Here is an 18,318-nt window from a genome sequence, read left to right as displayed (position 1 = left end):
TGGGAATGGATATAACTCACTAACTTCTATAGGAATCCAAAAGTTCATATGGAGATAAAAAATAATTAAAGTTGATGAGGAATGAGACATTTACACAATTTCAAAGTACCTCCCCTTAAAATACCTATCAATTACAAAGAGGAAAAGTCTAGTTTTATAGTGAAGAAACCTAGTAGACACCACCTTAACCAAGTGATCAAAGTATAGGAACAAACCAAAATGGAGAACGCCTCGGTAGGAGGCAAGGGGAAGAAGGCAGTGTCATTGCATGATTTTCCTGCTATGGTGTATAACTTGAATCTGATCTGGAGGAAACATTAAGCAAACCTTAACTGAGGGACGTTCTACAATGTCTGTGATCTTTAAAAGTGTCAAGGTCAAAACATTAAAAAAAATTTTTTTAAGGGGAGCCTGGGTGGCTCAGTTGGTTAAGCATCCAACTTCGGCTCAGGTCATGATCTCATGGCTCACAAGTTCAAACTCCACATCCAGCTCTGTGCTGGCAATGCAGATTCTGTGTTTCTCTCTCTCTCTGTCCCTCCCATGCTTGCTCTCTCTCTCTCTCTCTCTCTCTCTCTCTCTCTCAAAAAATAAATAACAACATTAGAAAAAAAGTGTCAAGGTCATGAAAATCAAGGAGAGACTGTTGAGTTGTATTTCCAGACTGAAGGGGACTAAACAGACTTAATTAAGTGCAAGAGTGATTCTGAACTGGATCTTTTTGTGGTCAAAAACATGGTTGCGATAATTGGCAAATCTTGTTTCCTGGTTTTGATGGTTGTGCTGTGGTCAGGTAGGGAAGTGTCTTTGTATGCAGGAAAGACACAGGAAAGTATTGAAAGATGATGGAGTATCAGGGCAATGTATTCCTAAAGAGTTCAAGAAAAAAAGAGGGTTTTGTTTTTTTGTACCACCCTTGAAATTGTTCTGTCACTTTGTGATTGTTCCAAATTTAAAAATGACAAGAAACAAATATAGAAAATTAAATTGTAGATAAATAAAATGTAGCATATACATACAATGGAATATTATTTAGCCTTTAACAGGAAGGAAATTCTAACATGTTACGAACATGGATGAAGCTTAAAGACATTATAGAAAGTAAAATACACCCATCACAAGGGACGAATACTGTATGATTCTGCTTATAAGAGGTTCCTGGGGGCGGGGGGCGCCTGGGGGACTCAGTTAAGCATCTGACTCTTGATTTCACCTCAGGTCATGATCTCATGGTTCAGGTCATGATCTCATGGTTCATGAGATCGAGCCCCATGTTGGGCTCTGTGCTGACAGCACGGAGCCTGCTTGGGATGCTCTCTTTTTCTCTCCCAGAATAAATAAATAAGCCTAGAAAAAAAAAGAGGTACGTTGAATAGTCAAACTCATAAGGACAGATAATAGAAGGGTGGTTGCGAAGGGCTGGGATGGGGGTAACGGGGTGAGTGTTTACTGGGGCCAGGTTTTAGGTTTGGAAGATGAAAAAGTTCTGGAGATGGAGGGTAGTGATGGTTGCACAATGATCTGGATATATTCAAGGCCACTGACCTGGTGAGGACAGTAAATATTATGTTACGTATATTTTGCAACATTATATTTAACTTAAACAAAGGAAACTGTGATTTGCTAAGGTGCATTCTGGTGACATGTTTAGTTTCAAATCATTGCTGTGAAAAGCGTCACCAGGGTCGGTGTGTGTCTTGAATTAAATATCAAACATTCTCGGGGCGCCTGGGTGGCTCAGTCGGCTAAGCGTCCGACTTCAGCTCAGGTCACCATCTCGCAGTTTGTGGGTTCGAGCCCTGCGTCGGGCTCTGTGCTGACAGCTCAGAGCCTGGAGCCTGTTTCAGATTCTGTGTCTCCCTCTCTCTCTGATCCACCCCGTTCATGCTCTATCTCTCTCTGTCTCAAAAATAAATAAACGTTAAAAAAAATTTTTTTTAATAAATAAATAAATACCAAATATTCTCCAACTCAGGGTTCCTGTTCCAGCTCCGTGAAAAGGAGCTCACCCTGAAAAAAGGAAAGATTTTGTGTAAATGCTTCACATAGCCAAACATTAACTTTATGACTCTGTGACAATTTAGGAAAAACTCTTCCCGCCAAACGTGGTCGTGAATGTCCATTCTTAGAGAGTGATAGGATATTTGGGAGCCTCATTCTTCAAAGTAAATCTGCTTTTAGTTACTTAGCTAAATAAAGCAACCCAACCAAGTGGCAAGACTCCAAGGTACGACATTGCTATGGGCAAACAAGGCAAACCCTTCTGCTTCATAGTTTGCCTTGCTTGTAAAACCAGAGCACGCATGTCTGCTTATTTAATACAGAGGTTCTGCAATGCTCTGTCAGAGCAAATTCCTGTGGCCATGAAACATGACACACAAATCCAGACGGAGGTTAAGTCTATGATGTTACTAACAGTAAATGCTGCCTTGTAGTTCCTTGGGTGAGTCCTAGGGATAAACCAAACAGTTGCTTTGATGTCTAGCTCCCCGTCCACTGCACTGCTCAACCAATAGCACGACCTACGAGCCTACCTCAAGGTCACAATGAACACTGTTCTCTGGTTGGAGGAGCTGGAGGCTCCATGCCCTTCCTTGGCTGGGAAAGGTGTCACCTAAGTGGTAATAATCTGGCACAACATAGAAGATACAGTGAATCAAACAGCAAAGCACCTTGATTCCTCGGGCCTGGTTCCTTCGTGTCAAATGTCAGACGTGCCAGGATAGACATTTCTTTAGTGCTTTCCAGTCCTATGGTTTTCACAATCTGCAACTACTCAGGCAATAATATGAGTTGATGGTGGTATGGGTTACTAAAGTTTTTTTTTTTTTTCCTTAATTCCTGTGTTAGGGATATGTATGTGTGTTTCTTTGAGAGTAAAATTAACTCTTAGTTGGTCAGTTCTTGGAATGATTGGTCTCAGAACCACACATTAGTCCGGAACTATATTTACCCTACCCTGCAGGAAGTTTGCCACCTGAGATCATAATTGTACAGAAACAAATATATTCAGTAATAGAGCCCCATTCCAGAAGTACATATTGTGAGACAGATATAATGACACATGTCCTTTAAATCTAATCCTCTTATGCTGGGCCTAATATAATTTAGGTTTCAAGGCCATATGTATATATGGGTTACATTTCAGAAGACAGGCAATTGGTCTAAATCCAAATAAAAATGAGCTAAGTTTGGCCCCCTTTCATTTATATCCATCCATCAACAGCTGTACAGAGACGGGATGGCTCAGGCAGTTGTTCCAAAGGGTCTTTCAGTCCCATTAAAGCTGCATCCAGAAACAGCTGAGGCTGAGCCAGGGTCTGCACTGCCTGAGGTCTCACAAACTGAAAAACACACTCTCAGACATGATTATGCCCTTCCCTGCTCTGTTTCCTGGTTAAGATTCTCTGAGATTTCATTTTATGAGTATTCCTGACCACCAGATGTTTGCGACTCAGGGCCTGCACCGCAAGCTCTTTATTACCTGTTGCATAAAACCAGTGACAGCTGTACATCTAGGCAGGATGGGGACAGTGCAGGGGACAGCGCACTCCCAACGCTGGGGAGGAGAACCGTGGCGGGCACTAGTTCAGAGGCCGCTGTTTGCCTAGGTGATCGGTGTGCTGGGGCAAAGGGAAGAGCTCCGTAAGGGAGTTGCCCAGTAGGATGCCCCCGCGGGCGCCCTCAGAGGGAGAACATCAGAGGCCTCGGACAAACACAGTGAGAAAGTTAGGAGCTTCAAGGGGCCTAGGAGTCTCTCCTGACCAAGCAGTCGGCAGGTGGGACAGGGCCCTTGGAGGGTCCCGTTGTGCCCAGCAGCCAGACGCAGCGGAATCGCGGTGCATTTCCATGGGAACGGCTGGGCAGCCCCACACTCAGCGGTGTGCTCCGTTTATTTCTATGGCACCTATCACCATGGCACCTACTTGCTCTGAAAAACACAGGCTAAAAACAGAACCTAAAGTAAAGGGGGGCAATCCGCTTCCTCGCAGTCACCTTCTGCAGCTGCTGTTACACTTTGGGATTGCTCATGCGGACCTTTTGCGTTCTGAGTTTCCGTGTTTTTGCTGTCGGTGGCTTTAAAAAAATAAAAGGCTTACTTACCATCAGCATCAGCATCATCTTGGGGTGATGTGGCCTGAGGCTCCAGGAAGTCTGTACTTACTTGCTGCAGGTGTAAAATTTCCAGCCAGAGGGAGCTCCTCTGAAGTGGCTCCTCCTCCCAGGGCTTGTTTAGGGCCTCCTGTAAGGTGTTTGGGAAAGTGGGGGAAAGCTGGGGGTTAGTGGACAGGGACAGTGACAGTGACATCAGTATACACAGATGACCCAAGAAAGGACCTGTGTTTATCCCAACAAGTGGATCACAAGCTCCCCTGGGAGCGAAATCCACAAGGTCAAATAGCTTCCCTGAAAGTTTTCCCTAAGTTAATGGCCACCCTTTATAGCACAGCCCTTAACCCAGTCTCTGGAGTCAGACAGAGCTTGAGTTTGAATCCTGACTCTGTCACTGGCCAGCCATGTGAGATCGGTGGGCAACCTCTGAGCAGATGGTTAACGTACTCATCTATAAACTAGGGATGAGAAGACACAACCCACAGGAACAAGCCACTTCCTGTGATCTCAGCCTTCGTGGTCGTTCCTTCATTTGTCCAGCTATAAAATGGGGAGAATAACAGCCTCGAAAGTTCAAAAGAGCTTTGTGACTGTCGAGGAGACAATATATGAAAAGCACTGAGCAGAGTACTCACAGCTGCTAGAGAGGAAACTGTGAGCAGGTGGGCAATGACAATGGCCAGGACAGAGTGCTCAGCCTGCCCTGGTTCTCCGGGCCTGACTTCCTGCCCTCAGGCCCTAGAAACAGGGCCCTCAGCCATGAGTAGCTTCCTGCCTCCAGACTCCCACATTTATCAGTGTCCTTGGGCACAACAGATGTGGCTAAGGACAAGCTCACTCTCTGCAGCAAGAGTAACCATGCAGAAGGATCATCAACCTGGTACTTTCTGTGATACACAGGACAACAAAATTCTCACGAACTGGAGAAAATCCCAACGCAGTTCCCTGTTTGTAGGCTTTGGAGTCAAGCAGGCCTGGGGACTCAAGTCTCCCCCCTGCACATCTGTTGGTTGAGTGACTCAACTGAAATTCCCTTTCCTCGCCCATCTGTGAAGTGGGCTGATGCCTCCTATCTCAGAGAGAGGTTGGGGCATTAAAGGAGAAGATGTAGGAAGTGCCTCCAGCCCAGAGTCCACACAGAGTGGGCTCTCAGTAAATGTGGGCTCTCCTCTTCTCTAACCCCCCACTGAATGTTTTAAGGTACAGTAAATACTCTATTTAATGAATTAAGGGTTAGCCTTTATAATAGAAGGAAACAGGCGTGTTTCCTGAATTTGCTGAGGTGCTGGTAAATGCTGGTAAATGCTGAACTCCCAGGCTCACACAACACCCAGCCCAGGGTTGGCATGGCCCCCCTCCAGGGCCCCCGCTGCCCTTTCTCACCACCCCCTCTCAAGAACGCTCTGCCAAACAAGCCTGTAGGCTCGCTGTCACCACTGCTTACCCTTTCCTTTTTATTTTATGAAAGTAACTTCCCCCTTGCGAGCATTGTGGCTGTCTCCCTACCAAATCCCACCCTCCAAGAGGTCCCCCTTTCCACTTGAGGCTTCACGTGCTTCCAAGAAACTGGGCATGACTCCAAGGTGCTGGGGACGGAACATGTGGCCTGAGCTAAGCCAATCACATAATTCCAGCCCCCCGCAGGCAGGGATTGGTTCATGGGTTCAATGCCACTTGGAACTGTCCGGAGAATAGGGAACAGAAGGTCTGCAGGGGCTGTCGATGTGAGGCTGGGCCGCTCCAGTCATTTGACTATCATAAGCAAAGCCAGCCTGTTGGCAAAGCCAACACATGAAGAACAACAACCAAAGCCTCACAAAGAACGGTTGCCGGAGCCATGGCGGCATTCGTAGGCCTAGATCAAACTGCGTCTCAGACTTGCCCCGCCTCTTTCTTGGGTCTGTGAGTCAGTATAGTCCATTCATGGTTAAACCAATTAGAGTTGGGTTTTCCATAACACGAGGATACAAGCACCAGGAACATTACTTCCTCTTTAGAGTTCCAGAGCCCTCATCACATTGAGACCTCAGTTCCAAAGCCAGGTCTTGAAGAAAGCCCGCCTAATTCTATTTCCTCCTTTACCCCCAGCTCCTGTGTGTTGTTTGTTAGGAATCGAACACGTGTGTGACTCTAACAATAAAATCGGTCGTGTCTCCATTTTCCCACCGAGGACACTGAGGCCCCAGTGAAATCATTTTCTCCATGGCTACACATTTAGTAGTTGGTAAGATCAGGACTAGTCTAGAAATGAGGACCCTGTGTGATAGGTAGGCTATTAATAAGTTTTCATTTTTTTCTAAATATGAAATTTTTTTAATTCCCCAGTTGGATTATAAATTTATTGAGTCCAAAGCTATTTTTTCTTCCTATTTTGACCATCCATTGTAGTCGCTTGAGACATGTTTGTTACCAAATGGCTAAGGGAGTCTCCTGGCCCAGGGCCCGACAATGTCCAGCGGTCTGCTGAGTACCAGGCATTGGGTAAAGTGCTTGACATATGTAATCTTATATTTTTATTATTTTTTATTTTTGTTATTTTTAAAATTTTTATTTATTTTTGAGAGAGAGTGCACATGAGCAGGGGAGGGGCAGAGAGCCAGGGGATAGAGGTTCCAAAGCAGGCTCTGTGCTGACAGCAGAGCCCGATGTGGGGCTCGAACTCGCCAACCACAAGATCATGACTGAAAGGAACAATCCAAATGACAGCCCTGCCTTAGTTTAAAGCTAGGTTCTCTTTTCTGCTTATTATGGACCTTTGATAAGAAATACAATTGCTGAGAAGTCTGTTTTGCTTGCTGTTTGCTACGAGCATTGTGAGGCCTTTCCTGAATGTAACCCGCTGTGTAGTAGAATGGGTTGTAAACCTTCCTAAATGTAGTCTGATATGTAATGGAATGAGTGATTGTACATAAACTAACCGGCATCTCTCGCTTCTGTAAACCTGCTTGCTTAGCACATTCCTCACCTACCCTCCCCTCTTCCCCCTTCCCCCTTCTTCCTCCCGCCACAAGTAACGGACAAAGCCTTCCCGCCAAAGGACAAAGGACGCCCAATCAGAGAACAACAAATGTCCTTACTTTAAAATCAACTAATCAGGCCCCTCATAATTTGAAACCTCCCCTGTGCTATTTGTCTCTGTCTATAAAAACGCTGTACCAACCCTGATCGAGGCCTCTTGCGTCACCGGCGACGGGTGCGCAGAGGACCAGGTTCGAACCTGCAATAAACGACCCTTGCCGCTAGGCTTTGACTTACGACTCTGGTGGACTTTTGTGGGAGGTTTCGGAACTTCGGGCATTACAATGACCTGAGCCAAAGCTGGACACTTAACTGACTGAGCCACCCAGGCACCCCAGTAATCTTATTTTTTTTTTAAATGGCTTATTGTAGGGGCACCTGAGTGGCTCAGCCAGTTAAGCATTCAACTCTCAGTTTTGGCTCAGGTCATGATCTCACAGTGTGGGATCAAGACCCACATATTGGGCTCTGCACTGACAGCATGGAGCCTGCTTGAGATTCTCCCTCTCTCTGCCTCTTCCCCCTCTCAAAATAAATAAATAAACATGAAATGAAATGAAATGAAATGAAATGAAATGAAATGAAATGAAATGAAATGAAATATAAAATAAAATAAAATAAAATAAAATAAAATAAAATAAAATAAAAATGGCTCATTTTAGGGGCATGTGGCTGGCTTAGTCGGTGGAGTGTGCAGCTCTTGACCTCGGGGTTGTAGGTTCAAGCCTCCCAATGGGTGTAGAGATTACTTGAAAATAAAATCTTAAAAAAAACCCAGCTCATCATATTTATGTGATTCTTAGACCCGAGGATAAGTGGCCTTTTGCCAAGGCCTGTGAGCAGAACCTGATTGTACTGGAAGGGGAGGATCTATCCTGAAGAAGGAACACAGAGAGCAGTGGTCCCCTACTGTGGCACATGGCTGTGTGGAAAGGGCAAGGACTCTGGGTTTGATTCCCAGGCATGTGCCCCCAACCCCCACCCCCACTCTGTGGATGATGGCCAACCCTTCTCGGGAGCCAAAGAGAGATAAAGAAGTTCAAGGAAACACTGGCCACCAGGTGGGGAGAAGTTTCCATCCCATTCCTTGCCAAACATAGATTTGCTGCTGGAAACCCAGAGCATGCCAAGAAACGGTTATAGCCCAAGCTGCTCTATTTCCTTGAAGATCATTGTGTTTGGATTATAAGAAAGTGTTTTTCCTTTTGTCTCTGCCCAGCAAGCCGTGAACAGTTCCAGATCTGACAGCCTGAGCACTGGGTCTAACTTATTAAAGAAAGGGAAGGGGATTTGCTGCGTGGCTCAGTGTGTATTTTCAATTAAGACGTGAAACTGTTCCTCAGACAAGCCAGGCTTTGCTCAGGTGTTGAGCGTCATCATATAACCAGTGTGTACCCCTGCTCAGGGCTCTTTGTCAGTCATGGGGAATGTTCTTCCTCTTTGGGTAAATGTGACAGAGGAGCACTTCTCTGTGGCTTGGGTGGGGAGTTGGGTAGGGAAGCCTGAGGGACAGGAAGAGATAAGATATCTGACATTTTGTCACTTCTTCTAATCTCCTCTTGCATTCACAGAAGGGGGTAGGCCCAGCAAGTTGTTCCACCCCAGGATGAGGCTTCTGGTGTTAAACAGTTCTACGTTTCTGCTGGAAGCCATTCAGTTTCCATTTATGGGAGGCAGTGTTCTCAAAGTATAGATCTCTAGGACACCTGCATCAGAACCCTGGAGCGCTTGGTAAAATTGCAAATTTCTGGCTCCAGAGGATTCCCACTGATTTAGACTCTACCAAAGATTGAGAACCTTGGGTAGCAGGTGAAGAACATGAGTTTTAGAGTCAGATCAGTATGGACTGAACCCCAAGCTGCAGCTCCACTACCCACTACCTGTGGATCTTGGCCAGGTTATGTAACCTCTCTGGGTCTCCATTTCACCTGCACAAAGGGAATGCTGAACAATCAAGACGGATGGAGCTCATGTGGTTGTTACACGGATGAGGTGAAACATCACGTGTGTAGCCATGCTCGGCAGAAACATTCATTGATTGCATGGTAACTCTTCTTTTTATATAACAATACCTGTACTCAAAAAGTCTGAGGACTTTACTATTTACAAGAAATAATAAACTTGGCCATCACAAGCAGTGTTAAGAGTCCTACTAGTACTTTCCACTGGTACAGGTTTTGATAAGTCTACAGACCAGCACCCAGACCTGGAGGTGTCTTGAGCCACATGAAACGCCACCAGAACTCACATCTAATCCTCAACAGTGAGCCAGCCAGGAGAGGGCAGCAAGAGAGAGCCAGAGTCTAACTGTAGCTGTTCACGTCACCATGCCTGAGTGTTAGAGGCACTTGGTGTGATCCTGGTTGGTACTAGTTTGAAAGGACACTGGATTTGGGGGAGGGAGATATGGTAGCATGGTTTTCCTGCTGTGTGGTGGCTGTCCCTCTGACTCTTGACTTCCATACATATTTACTTTAGGAAATCACACAAGCATCACTATATTGTAGGAAACAATAAAACTTTATTGAGATGTAGATACTGGGAGGTAATCTAAGTCAGGGATTGGCAAATTCTTCTGCATAGCCTGTGAGTTAAAGAATAGTTTTTTATATTGTTTCTTTTTCTTTTTAAAGTTTATTTATTTATTTTGAGAGAAACAGAGACAGTGTGAGTGGGGGAGGGGCAGGGAGAGGGAGAGGGAGACACAGAATCCCAAACAGGCTCTACGCTGTCAGCACGAGCCCGATGCAGGGCTCGAACTCATGAAACCTCATGAAACCATGAGATCATGACCTAAGCCGAAATCAAGAGTTGGACGCTTAACTGAGTGAGCCAGCCAGGCACCCTAGTTTTTATATTTTTAAAGCATTGTTAAAAAAAGAGGTGGAGGGGAACAATATCAGTAACAACAAAATAAAAATAATGAAACAAATAAATAACAAAAACAAGAACACTGTGATAGTTAATTTTATGTGTCAGCTTGGGTCGTGGGGTGCCCTGGTAGTTGGTTAAACATTACTTCTGCTGTGTCTGTGAGGGTGTTTCCAGATGAGATAAGCATTTGAATTGGTAGACTGAGTAAAGCAGAGAGCCCTCCCAGGGTCGTGGGCATCATCCAATTCTTTGAGGGCCTGAATAGAGCAAGAAGGCAGAGAAAGGGAGGTTTTGCTTTCTGCCTGATGGGTTGAGCTGAGACATTGGTCTCCTCCTGCCCTCTGCCTAGGACCTATACCACTGGCTTTCTTGGGTCTGTAGCTTGCAGCCAACAGATTGTGGGACTTCTCAGTTTCCATGATCCCATGAGCAATTTCTTCTATATTATATATAAGATATAATAGATAACACAGACATAATATATCTCCCCTACTGGTTCTGTTTCTCCAGAAAAGAAAAAAAATAACAAAAAATTTATACCATGCTTAATGGTGAAATATTGAAAGCAGTCCCTTTAAGATCCGGAACAAGGCCTAGGAAGTCCCATTATCACCACATTCTACTGGTGAGTGTGGTAGAATAAGGGAAAAAAGAAAAGCAAATCAAAATGTGTAAGGATTGGAAAAAAAGGAAAAAAAACCTTTCAGGTCTTATGATTGCATAGAAAATCCAACATTATCTACAAGTAAATTATTAAAATTGGTATGAGAGTCCAGGAAGCTTTCCAGATACAAAACCAATATGTGAAAGTCAATTGCATTTCTGTTCATCGGCAACTGTTAGAAAATGTAATTTAAAAAGATACCATCTATAATAGCATGAGCAAATGTCAATACTCTAAATCTAACAAAAATTGCGAAAGCCCTTTATGGAGAAAATTGTAAAACTTTACTGACTTTTTACAACACCTATGTAAATGGAGAGACAGCATGTTCCTGACAGGAAGACTCAGTATTGTAAATATATCAGTAATCCTCAAATTAATGTACATGTTTTAGGCAATTCCAATCAAAATCTGAACAAGATTCTAAAAAAGAAGCTCAACAAATGATTCCAAAACTTGTTTGGACGAGCAAAGGGCCAAGAAATGCCAAATCATTTTTTAAAAACAGACAAATATGTCTCTTTTTGGCGGGAAGTTACCTTTCCTCTATGGATATCAAGACTTGTTATAAAACCATAGCAATTAAGATTAAATGAAAGAACTCCCACAACTCAACAGCAAAAACAAACAAACTAAAAAAAAAAAAAAAACCCCTCAACCCAGTTAAATAATGAGAAAGGACTTGAATAGACATTTCTCCAAAGAATATATACAAATACAAACGACTAACAGGCACATGAAAAGATGCTCAGCATCACCAATCATTACAAAAATGCAAAGAAAAACCACAATAAAATACCACTTCACACCACAAAACACAAAAACAGAAAATAACAAGTGTTGGCAAGGATGTGGGGAAATTGGAACGCTTGTATATTGCTGGAGGAAATGTAAAATGCTGTAGCCTCTGTGAAAACACTAACATTTACTCAAAATCATTACGTATCAAACTGCAATCACACTTCTGGGTATATGCCCAAAAGAATGGAAGGAAAGAACTCAAACAGACATTTGTACACCTATATTCATAGCAACTATTCCTAACAGCCACAATAGGTGGAATATTCACAAAATTATTGTTTACGGTATTTCACAATAGGTGGAAACAATCCTCATGTCCATTGATGGATGAATGGATAAACAAAATATGGCAGACACAGACAATGGAATATTCCAAAAAGGAAGGACATTCTGAAATACCCTGCAACATGGGTGAACCTTGCTGACATGTTTGTGAAGAAAGCCAGTCACAAAATGACAAATACCATACGCTTCCACTTCTCTGAGTTAGCTAAGATAATAAATTAATAAAGACAAGAGTAGAATGGTGGTAACCAGGGCTTGGATGAGGGGGGAGTGGGGAGTCATTGTTTAATGAGGACAGAGATTCAGTTTGGGATGCTGAAAAGTCCTAGAGATGGATGGTGTGGATGGCTGTATGTTAAGTGAATGTACTGAATGCCACTGAATTGTCCATTTAACAATGGTTAAGGGGCACCTGAGTGGCTCAGTCAGTTAAGTGCCCGATTTGACTCAGGTCATGATCTCACGGTTCGTGAGTTCGAGCCCCACATCAGGCTCTCTGTTGTCAGTGCAGAGCCTGCTTTGGATCCTCTGCCTCTCTCTCTCTCTCTCTCTGCCTCTGCCTCTCTCTCCAGAATAGATAAATATATTTTAAAAAGTAAAAATAAAAATGGTTAAGATGGGGAGCCCCTGGGGGGCTCTGTCAGTTGAGCATCTGACTCTTGATTCTGGCTCAGATCATGATCCTGGGGGTTGTAGGATCAAGCCCCACATTGGGCTCTACACTAAGCGTGGAGCCTGCTCAAGATTCCCTCCCTCTGCCCCTCTCCCTCGCTCACACGTGCATGTTCTCTCTCTCTCTCCCAAATTAAAAAATTTTTATAATGGTTAAAATGGTAAATTTTAAGTTATGTATGTTTTGCCACAATTTTTCAAAAAGATTGAGTGATATTAGAGCAGGAATAAACAAACATATTAGTAGGGCAAAACACAGTAGCACCACTCAAAGTGTAGTCTGAACACTGCTTGTCATCTCTGAACTGTTTGCCATGGGCCAACCATCAGTACAGACGTGAATAGTAAGCATTTGGAAACTTGGATAGCAACTTGACAGAGTACGTTTAAATTTACTGGGTCTTGGGGTGTCTGGGTGGCTCAGTAGGTTGAGCGTCCGACTTCGGCTCAGGTCATGATCTCACAGTCTGTGGGTTCGAGCCCCGCGTCGGGCTCTGTGCTGACAGATCAGAGCCTGGAGCCTGCTTCAGATTCTGTGTCTCCCTCTCTCTCTGACCCTCCCCTGTTCATGCTCTGTCTCTCTCTGTCTCAAAAATAAATAAAACATTAAAAAAAATTTTTTTTAATTTGCTGGATCTAATAATAAAAAACTGGGGACTTTATTTTGTGTATCTTTTTGAATTTCATTTTTCTAGCAATTGATTTTTATTGTATTTCCAAAACCATTGTTCTGCAATGGATTATGGGAAAAACTGGCATTCAACACAGAACGTTTGAGAGGTCGGAGGAAAAAGAACAACCAGTCACACATGGAAATTGATTTCTGATGGAGTGGGGAAAAAAGTAGAACTGGGAGCCGATCATCTTACAACAGTCACAAAAATCAAATCCAGGTAGATTAAATACTTAAAACATGAAAGATTTCATACTTCAAATATGAAAGACAAAATATGAAATTCTTAGAAGATAATAATAAATAAGATCTTTATGACCTCAGCTTGGAAAAGGTTTCTTAGACAAGAAAAATTTGGCATGAAAATGAACAGCTTCTGTTCAAGTCACTACAAGTAAAATGCAAAGGCAATCCCAAACTGCAAGTAAATATCTGAACATATAGAACCGATATCAGATTGTAACCCTCTAAATCCATAAAGAGCTCTTATAAATCAAGAAAAAATACCAACAGCCCGTTAGAAAATAGAGAAAAGACATGAACAGGCATTTCACAGCAGAGAAAAAGCAGATGGTTCAAAGGCATGAAGAGAATTTCCAATCGATGGTAAGCAAATACATGCAAATTACAACCATAATGAGACACAGGCCATGCCCATTCAACTGAGAAAGTTGACAAGAATGAGATCAACCAAAATATTGTCGTTGACTTCTAGTAAAAATACAGATTATTATAATCATGTGAGGGGGGAAATTAGCATTACCCAGTAGACTTGAAGGTGTGAGCACCCTTAAAACTAGCAATTTCATACACTGGTATACACTCTAAAGAATAGAAGAAATACATGCCAAGTGGGATAATTCCACAGTGGAATAGTATGTAGTGGTAAAAGTGAACTACAGTAATTTGCATCAACATAAATGAATCTCAGATATATAATGTTTAATGAAAGAAGTCACAGAATATGTATTATATTCTTATTTACTTACTTAAAAAAAATTTTTTTTCAACGTTTTTTATTTATTTTTGGGACAGAGAGAGACAGAGCATGAACGGGGGAGGGGCAGAGAGAGAGGGAGACACAGAATCGGAAACAGGCTCCAGGCTCCGAGCCATCAGCCCAGAGCCTGACGCGGGGCTCGAACTCACGGACCGCGAGATCGTGACCTGGCTGAAGTCGGACGCTTACCCGACTGCGCCACCCAGGCGCCCCTTATTTACTTACTTTTGAGAGAGAGAAAGACAGAGTGTGAGTAGGGAAGGAGCAGAGAGAGAGGGAGACATAGAAATGAAGCAGACTCCAGGTTCTGAGCTGTCAGCAGAGCCCGACATGGGGCTCGAGCTCATAAACCAAAAGACTATGACCTGAGCCGAAGTCAGACACTTAAGCGACTGAGCCACCCAGGTGCCCCTATCATATTATTAAATATAGCATTAAAATAGGCATCCATGCTCTACAAAATCAAATAATATACTGCTCAGAGATTTAAGAGTGTGTGTGTGTGTGTGTGTGTGTGTGTGTGTGTGTGTGTGCATGTGGCTAATAAAACTGTATGGAAAAGCATGGCTGATAAACATAGAATTCTGTAGAGGTTCTCTTCGATAGAGAGAGGAGTGTTGACTAGGGAGGAGCATTCAGAGGCTTCTAAGAAACTCACACTGTTCTATTTTTTAACTTGGGAGGTGGGATGCAAGTGTTTGTTTCACTGTTCTTTAAGCTGAACATATGGCTTATATGTATGTATGATACATTTCACAATAAAAAATTAACATAAAGGAAAAAAGGCCTCTCAGTGATGGGTAAGGATGCAGAAGAAGGTCAAATCCTCCAAGGGTGGGAGCGAAGGCTGGGCAGGCTGCCATGCTCTGGACCAAAAGGAAAATGCAGATCAAGAACCTGCTCAGGGGCCTAGCTCCTACACATTTATTTTTGCCTTTCAAGCATTTTTTTCCTTTCAAAGACTACCTTTCCCTACAACCCAGAGGGGCTGTCTGGTGGGCATGTGACTCAAGACAGCTAAGCAGGATACTTCTGCTTTTCTGGCCTCAGTGGTTAATACAGGGATGAACAGAGGTCCCAAGCCAGCCCAGTCAGAGTCATCCATGTCCTTCTGTTGGAACAATCAAGAAAGAGGTAACATTACTATATGTAAATGCATGGCAGGCCCAGAGCTCCATGAAATCTGTCTGAAAATGAAGCTAGCAGAGGAAAAAGCAGAAAGGAGGACTGGAGAGTCACAGAGGGGTAGAGAGAAGGGTAAGAGAGAGGCAAAGTCCTCATCCTGTCATTCGAGTGTCTTGATCCAGCCATTCCTGATACCCATTATGCAGACAGTTGCAGATCTAGTTGCAATCAAAAGTGTGCTGTGTGTAGTGTAGAATTTTGTATCATGAGCAGGGGCTTACAAGGGGCAAGCCCTACTATGTGGAATTGGCTGTGCTGGGGTAGGGACCAGGGCCGTGTGGAGCTCCCCCTCCCTGACCAGAAAGTAAGCAATATCTGCTACACGGAGCAAAGCTGCTAAACTCTCTCCTGTTGGATCTGGGGAGTCAAACCACATGCTCAGTGAGGTTGGAAATTTAAAGAGCATATTTTTTAAAAAGCTGGGCTCTGGAGTGCATTGGCTACTTCTTCAGACTTTAGTAAGGTTCTATAACAAAAGACATACTTGAATCTCAGCTGGCCTTTCTGAAAGCAGAGAAATGGGAAAACAGAGCCACGAGATCCTCCTTCTGCCTGTGGCCAGTAATTCAACTGAGCTGAGAGCCAGAAAATTATCTTTCAGGATCGCAGAAGTCAAATCCCTGCCCAGGCCAAGAGAAGGAAAACACAGTGGGAGATAAGAGAGGAACACTGGAGAGGGCCTCTTGTCCTCCAGCAGCTCTTGCTGGGCCCTCCCTGCCTGGCGAAAGTGACCATTCCCCCCCACTGTAGACAGCGGTCCACTGGGAAAGACCCTGAGGGCAAGTGGTCAAATCAGCCCTGCCTCTCCCCCACTACTCAGTGCGTCCAGGGCAGAGGCCAAGTGGCTGTGCGTCTAAATGAAAGCTGGCAGAGGGAAGAGCACGGAGATGACTGTTAGCAGACAGACATGGTGAGGACAAGGTCCAGATTCCAGAGCATGACTGGTGTTCCAGCGTTGGTTGCCAGCTTATGGACTTATCAGAAAACTAACTGCCCAGCAACTGTCTCCAAGTTTAAAGAGTCATACTGCCAGTGACACCCCCGTCTAGCAAACCACAGCATGAGATTGCTCAATTGCTGGGTCCAGCCCCAGACCTCTGTCCTCAGGTCCTCATCTAGTGGCCTGCTAGAGTATACAGTTTCCAGAAGGCGCATTCTCTCTGATGCCACTCATGGAGGGTAAAGAGCAACAGAGAGTCTTCCGGAGAGCAGAACTCCAGGCACCCCCGGACGATTGAGGAACTCAGATCTTCCAGCAGATATGAAGTGGTTTCTTGCCAATTCTCTTCTGTAGAATGTTGGACGAGTGACCACAGTGTGCTGTAGCCCCATTCCCTTTAATAAAGGCAAGTGGTTTTTATTTTTTCTCTCGACCATTAAATGCTGGGGTGTTTGACTTGACCACTTGCTCTTAATAACTGACAGATTATTAAGAGTAACATCCAGACCCGACCAAGAAGAATGCACATCCACCAGCTTGGCTGACATGTGGGCAGCTTGTACCATGTTGGGGTGGCACATTTCTGAGATTGTTTGTATGGGGGAAAATGTTTGTATGGTGGTGCATTTCTGAAATTGTTTCTATGCTAGGCAGTCAAGGGGTACGGTGTAGTGGTTATCTATTACTTACTTTCTGCCCTATAATTAGTTGAATTATGCCTCCTCCCCCCAAAGATATGTCTAAGTCCCAATTCCCAGTACCTGTGAATGTGATCTTATTTGGGGAAAGGGTCTTTGCAGATGTAATTAAGTGAAGGATCTCGAGATGAGATCATTGTAGATTAATCAAGTCGGCCCTGAATTCAATGACAAATGTCATTATAGGAGGACAAGACACCCACAGAACAAGAGAAACACAGAAGGAGCAGTCATATGACAGTCAAGGCAGAGACTGGAGTGATACAGCTATAAGCAAAGGGATACCAAGAACTGCCTGGGGTCAAAGAAGCTGGATCAGGCAAGGACAGATGATTCCTCAGAGTCCTTGCAGGGAGTGTGGCCCTGCTAACACCTTGCTTTCAAACTTCTGCCCTCCAGAACCGTGAGGTAATATCTCTCTGTTGTTTTTAGCCACCAAGTTGTGGTAATTTGTTGTGCGGCCCCAAGAAACCCATACATGCCCAGACATTTTTAAGACTGTCCCTCCCTTGGTAGGGCTGTCAATCACTATCTCAGACCCAGGTGACCAATCAAAATACTCCGTCCCCAAGATCGTGCTGTTTGCCTTGGGGATGGTCCTTGCAATGGACTGTTTATCTGTTCCCTAAATTCATATATTGGAATCCTAACCCCCAATGTGATGGTATTAGGAGATGGGCCTCTGGGATGTGATTAGGTCGTGAGAGTAGTAGAATCCTCATGAATGGGATTAGTGCTCTTACAGAAGAAACCCCACAGAAGAGTTGCCTTTCCCCTTCTGCCTTGTGAGGACGTAGTGAGAAGATAGCTATCTGTAAGCCAGGAAGTGGGCTCTATCCAGACACCAAATCTGCAGACACCTTGATCTGGAACTTCCCAGACTCCAGAACCGTGAGAAATAAATGCGTGTTAAGTCCCCCAGTCTGTGGTATTTTTAACGGCCCAAACAAACTAAGATAGCCACATGACCCAGAGTAGGCAATTAGAGGTAACTTTTGACTCTGTATAGTTGTTGGGAAAGAAGAATTTCTTGTCCTGAAACTGCTAGATGTTAAGGACAATTTCTGTCCCTCCACAGAGAGCTTGAGAAGGAAGCCAGCTAAGAAGGAAGCAGAGCCAAGGGTACACAGGGAGAGGCATGCCTTGACGATGCTATCCCTGACCCTAGAAACAAGCATATCTAAATACAGATCTCCCTCTAGTATTTTTCAGCCAGAGAATTCATCTTTCTTGCATAGGTCATGAGTTGAGACTATCACTTGCAAACCCTGGGTCTTGATTGGCACATTCTGTGAGATTCCAGCCAATCTCCTCAGTCATGGGAAGCCCAGACTCACGGGAGCACCAGAAGTAGAGGTCTTACCTGGTGACAGGAATGAGGCTCCTGATACCTCT

This window comes from Acinonyx jubatus, chromosome B3 (assembly GCF_027475565.1).
Source record: "Acinonyx jubatus isolate Ajub_Pintada_27869175 chromosome B3, VMU_Ajub_asm_v1.0, whole genome shotgun sequence".
Taxonomy (NCBI): Eukaryota; Metazoa; Chordata; class Mammalia; order Carnivora; family Felidae; genus Acinonyx; species Acinonyx jubatus.
This window is presented reverse-complemented; position numbering follows the sequence as displayed.